At 56.9% G+C, this 5,741-nt stretch overlaps 1 long non-coding RNA gene across 1 annotated transcript; it reads right to left on the bottom strand.

Annotated features, from left to right (window-relative positions):
• Positions 1-1,340: 1,340 nt before the first annotated feature.
• LOC146594085 (uncharacterized) lies at positions 1,341-5,060 on the bottom strand. The gene is made up of 3 exons (XR_014896240.1): positions 3,523-5,060; positions 3,091-3,161; positions 1,341-2,626 (listed from the first exon to the last, which is right to left on the bottom strand). It is a non-coding gene; the product is annotated as an uncharacterized LOC146594085 (long non-coding RNA).
• Positions 5,061-5,741: the final 681 nt, after the last annotated feature.

The raw sequence follows: 5,741 nt of genomic DNA, 5'->3' as shown, positions 1-5,741 counted from the left end.
GCCCTCTGGAAGGAGAGGGACATGGGACCACTCCTGCCTTCACCTCTGGCGGGGAGTCAGGGGCTTTTCTGGCCTGAACTGGGAACAACAGGAAACGTGCTGACGTTAAGCGGAGATTATCCCTCAGATAGGGTCTCTGTAACCAAGATTAGGGACAACATGTTGACTTGCAAGTCGTGGACAACGTATTGGCTTATGAGTCATGAACAACATGTTGACTCATGCATCATGGACACCGTGCTGACTTGTGAGCATGCCAGGAGAGCTTGGGAGGGAAGGGAGAGGCTTGGATGTTTCACTGAAGGTCTCTTGGCGGGCTGTCACGGTACCTGGGTCGAGCCAGGTTGGCTGAAGGAGCTGGAAGAGTCAGCCAGCCTTTGGGGCGTGATACCGCCAATGCAGCAAACTGCCTCCTACGGCAGATGGGGGTTCAGCTTTCAGAAGAGCTCGTTTCTTGTGTGAAGCGCTTTCTCCTGCCAGCTTCCCTGCTGATAAGGTGGATTTTGAAGCCTGGGAATAGAAACCACTGCGATGTCTGGCCACTGCTTGGCTGGATGACATCACGACGGGTTCTTGCTTAGAGGGAGTGAGCTCACGTTGGGGTCTGTGATAGGCTGCACTTGAGAGGAGCCTCTGGCTTAGAGGCTGTCTCTGAGGCCCAAGGGTGGAGGACAGCAGATTCTGCTCTAGGTTATGAGCCACCTTCTGGCATGCAATCAGCCCGCACTCTGACCCCAGCCACTCCTCCATGGGACAACAGAGGCGGATGTGGGAAAAGCTCTGAGCTTGGGACCGGCTCCCCTCTGTGCTAACGCTGGCACATCCCTGGCACGTGCTGATGCGGTTTGCTCACGGGGTCCATCTCGGGGCACGCACGCGAGCCAGCTGCCGGGCTGTCTGCAGCCCCTGGGGCACGGGTCCGAGGGTTTCGTAGCAGGGAAACACGCCGGTGAGAGAGCCTGGAGGCGTCTCCCAGACGYGGGTGGCAGGCCGGGAAGGGTCACRGCCATGCCTGCGCGCCCCGGCCGGGGCATTTGCCACGGAGCGGGCAGCCAGCACAGGCACACAGCGGAGGGGCCGTCTGTCCCTTCCTGCCAGCCTGGGCAAGCAGGGTGCAAAGCAGCAGAGCCCAGCCCCAAGCACAGCCTACCCTTCCGTGCACCCCGGRGACACTCTGTTTCCCACGGTGGTGGAAGTTAACGCCTTGCACGTGGGATTCCCTTCTGCATTTTGGCCAGAAAAAGCTATCTTTGCAGCTGCTCCAAGTGCTGGGCTTATTTATTTATTTATTTATTTATTGGAAACTGGGACCTCACTGCTTGTTTCAGGCGCAGATTCCGCCCGGGGGGTTTCATCAGGAAAGGGTGATAGCAAAGGGGGGGGCCAGGGACACCGAAGTGGGCATCAGCCTCGCAAAGCCATGGACACGCGGCGTGCGTGGGAGCACGTCTCGGGGCTCCCTGGTCTGCCCAAGAGGGCCGGCCGGCCGGGGCAGAGCGCGCCGCGCGGGGCGGCCCCACATCCCCATGACTGTCGGAGGCCACGAGCTTAGCGCAGACGGAAGCGTAATACTTCAGCAAAATACTAAAATACTTGGTTCCGTGCCTTGTTTTGGCTGCAATCTTTTTATGAAATAACTTGCCTAAATTTATCCATGTCTTGCTGTAAAACACACCTTTTGGCAGTAMCCCCCTGCTGCCTCCCCCCCAGCATCAGTGCCAGTTACCATCCATATTTTACCGTAGCGCCTAGGGCTCGATGAAGAATGGGGCCCCTTGTGCTGGCTCCCGAACGGTGCAGAGCTGCAGACAGTCCCTGCCCTGAAGTGCTTGTGATTTATGGGGATGAAATATCCAGAAGACTGGGGAAGAGGGAAGGGAGGGCAGAGGGAAAAGCGGCATAATGGGAAGCCGGAGCGGCGCGGTGGGGACTGCTCCGAGGGCCAGTCCCCAGCACTGTCTCCRAGGAGATCCCCGTGTCCCACGTTCACCAAGCCCCGGGTGTGCACGGCAGCCGTGCCAGGGTGCTTGGAAATTATGTCATCCTGGTCTTCATCTGAAGCACACGTGCCTTTTCCTAGTGTGACTGGGGCTTGCTGGAGCATTGCTCCGTGGCACAGCCGTGGCAGGTGGTGGAGACTCGGCAGGAGACTGTGGCTGCTTTCCTTGCTGCGTGGCTCTGCTCCTGCGGGAATTGCACTCGGAGCTGGCCTGTCTTACCGCCCTCGAAGCATCACGCAATCCTTGCAACAACAAGGACTCCCCTGGACACAAGCTAGGTGTAACACCCTTGCAGCACGCTACTAAAAGAAAACCACRGAGAAGAGTCCTTCAGAGTGAAACCAGCTTTGGAAGGAAACATTGGCAGTCCTGTTTGGCTGCAGCCGTGTCTGATTTGCTAAAGGCCTCCAAAATTAGAAGAGTCTCAGAAACTTACGATGGATGTTACCGGAGCAAGGGGATGGGGGCTGAAGAGCAAGGCACAACGCAGCGGAAACCCCAGACGCACACGTACAGAGAAGCGCCATCCTTCGATAAAGCAGTAATATCCGTAGTGCTAAACACGCTCTGCAGGAGTGACTGAGATGTGCCAAAGCGTCCTCACGGCTTCGCTCCTAATAAACACGCTGTGGATGTGAAATGAGGCTCTGGGTAGAAAGGCAGCGTCGCTCGGCGCACGGGCAGCGGGTCGGGGCGAGCATCGACCCAGYGCTGCTCCTGCTGGGATGCCCACGCTTGCACGCAGGGCACCCGGCCGTGCTGCAAGAGCCATCCGGGCCACGCTCCTGCCTGCGCCACGGAGTTTGTATCTGAATAAACAGCTCTTCCTCCCCAGCTCAACGGACACTTCACCTCCAAGAGTTATTCACAGATAAACTCCATAAATTTTGGGGGACAGCCATTTTATCACTCCTGGCAGTTCTGTGCATTAAATGCTACAAGGTGAAACCAAGGGAGATGGGAGGAGACGGGAAAACGAGCTCCCAGGAGAGCAGGGACACTGGGGCATCCTTCGAGGAGCGCACCGGGCTCCTGGGGATACCAGGGAGCTGCTGCTAGGGCCAAAGGAGGGACCGTATCCTGCTCTTGCCTCTCACCATCCGTCTGAGATTTTTGAAGGTTTGTTSGATGCAGGGAGGCAGGAGGAAAATGAGGGTTTATCTGAAAGGCAGGCAGAGATAGCAGTAAACCACCCCCTCTGTGCACTGCTTCCATGGATGATTTATTTCGACATGCGATTCCAGTCTGTTTTGCTGCATCATTCAAGGCATTTTATTGCCGGCAGCTCGGACTAGTGATATCCCTTGGCGATGCCAGACTCCTGCCCGGATGCCCTGTTAGGCGTGAACAGAAACCAGCCCCTTGGCGCTTGCCGCTGGAGCTTGCGGCCGCGTAGCATCGCCGAGGAGCCGCTTCGCTCGCCTGAGCGAGCCCGGGCTCTTYACGGGCTGCAGCGAGGGCGAGAAAGCGCCTCGGGGACCCCACACCTCGACCCTTTTGAMCAAAGCTTCCCTTTTCTCACCCTCCTTCCAGCGTGTCCCTCCTCGCTCCCAAACACGGGGACGCTGAGCAGCTGCGGGGTGCTGGCCGGCAGCTCCGCTCTTCCGCAGGACCCAGCCAAGAGGGAGCCGTAACTGGCCAACGTGCCAATCCCCGGGGATCGGTCTGTGCTTCCGAGTGACAGGGATATTCTGCTGGAATAACAATTAAAAAAATGCATCTTAGCTTTGCCTTGCTTTTACCAGTATATTTGGGTCTATTTAATAGCTAGTGTCCAGGTGACCCTGCTTGAGCAGGGAGGTCGGATTAGGTATCTCCAGAGGCCCCTTCCAACCTTACCYGTTCTGCRATTCTGTCAAGTTTTACCAGCCCAGGTACGCATTTTGCCTTAAGGTCACCTCTTCAGGCTTAACRCTGTTGGAAGCAGCTGTAGGAGAGCCAGTTCATGAAGGGGAGCGTGGGGTGGCATCACCAGAGGGCTCAGCAGCCATGGGGCAGCCGCTGGGGTCCAAGCTGCCTGTCCGAAAAGCGGCTTGGGGGCGAGATGGAAACCACCTGGGTGCAAACAAACCCCTGAAAGGTCCTGCAGTGACACGGTCCTCAGGTGTAGCTGGGTGCCTGCGGGGCTTCGTGTTGCTGCGGGTCTGTACTGCTGACTTTACAGCCAGGTAAACGAGACAGAAAATCATGTAGCCTTCATTTCTGTAAGGCAGCCTGAATCAYTCACCTCTTCTTGGGGATCTTCCTCCTGCCAAACACCTGCTATTGCTGCTGGCAACTCTCCTGTAGGAGGATCTTGCTTTGCTACAAGCTCTAGTTAGTTTTGAGCACACTACAGATATTTTTAAGTTTTTTTCCTCCCCAGATTGTCGCAACTCTTTTGTTCCTTTTCCAAAAGCTGTTGCTTCACCACACCAAACTCCACAGTGTAATGAGCGTTTGAAACCTTTTTCCCTCATGCTTTCCCTTGTTGTACCAAAACTTTGCAGCTTCTTTAATCTGCAGACTTGACTTTATACTGGACAACGCGTCCTCAGATCACTTTCTGCCGATTGCTTCCTCTCGTGCTCAGTTCTGGTTCATCGTCAGCTTCCCCCTGCGTTGGAAGGATGARCAAAAGTAATTGAACTGCCCTTGTGGAAATCAACACACACGGTGGGACGGACAACCGGGTGGACGACCTTGCCCAGATCGGGCAGCGTTACGAAGTGCTGTGCAGCGCGTTGGGACTTTGGGGGCACTCGCTTAAAGCTGAGGTCCTGGCGATGCCGAGGAAGCTGGTGTGGAGGAAGGAGAGGGCTCTGCTCACGGGCCCACGGACTTCAGACACTTCCCATTCCTCCAGCAGCTCCCAAACCTCCCTTCCCCACGGTGTCAGGGGCATGCTTGAACAGCAGCGGTTTCCCTTTTGCAAAGTGCTGCTTGGCTTCATCCGTCCTCATCCCTCCTCGACCTCTGGGAAACAACTTCATTTTGCAGTACTGCTAGACTGCAAAATATAGAGATGCTTTCGCTGCTGGTGTTGCAGGGAGGGGATGCATTTTGCGTTGTTMCCTAGGATCTAACACTGGGCGTCTTAAAATTTCCATTACTCCTAATAAGGATTTTTTGTTTTTCCCCAAGACCAGCTACCAGGAAGAAAACACACTCTTGGTTCTGCGAGATTTCCACACCTCAGTGGCAGTGGAGAACGCTCTGCATGGACAGCATTTCAATGAACTCGCTGCAAGGAACCGCTCCAGACAGCGTCTGCAGCCGCCGAACCCCACCGGACGGCCCGGAGCCGGGGCGGCTGGAGACGCAGACAGGGGATAGCGGCCCCTCGCCCGGGGCGCCCGCGGCTTGGCGTCCCCCCGCTTCCTGCGTCCCCCCGCAGCGGCGCTGCTGGCCGTCGGGCCCGGCGAGGCACCGGAGCCTGGCACCGCTCCGCCGTCCTTGCCCCGAATCCTTCCCCGATGCGCCGGAGCCTGCATCCTGCTTGCAGAAATGGGGGGAAAAGGGGGGGGAAAGAGTAAGCTTTGCATTTTAAGGCTTTTTATGGAGCCTGCATGGAAGTGGCAAAAAATCACCAGCCTGCCTGCGGATGCATCATTAACGGAATCGCGTATTTAACAAAACTGCATTATTTATCACGGGGGGGGGTCCCTGCTGTAGAAACCCCGGCGGTGCACGGCACCGGCCGCCGCCGCAGCCCGCGCAGGGGGCCAGCAGGCTCCTCGGCGCGGCCCGACGGGGCGGTCA

Source organism: Rhea americana, unplaced genomic scaffold (assembly GCF_003343005.1).
Source record: "Rhea americana isolate MKP2758 unplaced genomic scaffold, rheAme1 scaffold_27, whole genome shotgun sequence".
NCBI lineage: Eukaryota > Metazoa > Chordata > Aves > Rheiformes > Rheidae > Rhea > Rhea americana.
The sequence above is the reverse complement of the archived record's forward strand: the minus strand, read 5'-3'. Positions and strand labels throughout refer to the sequence as shown.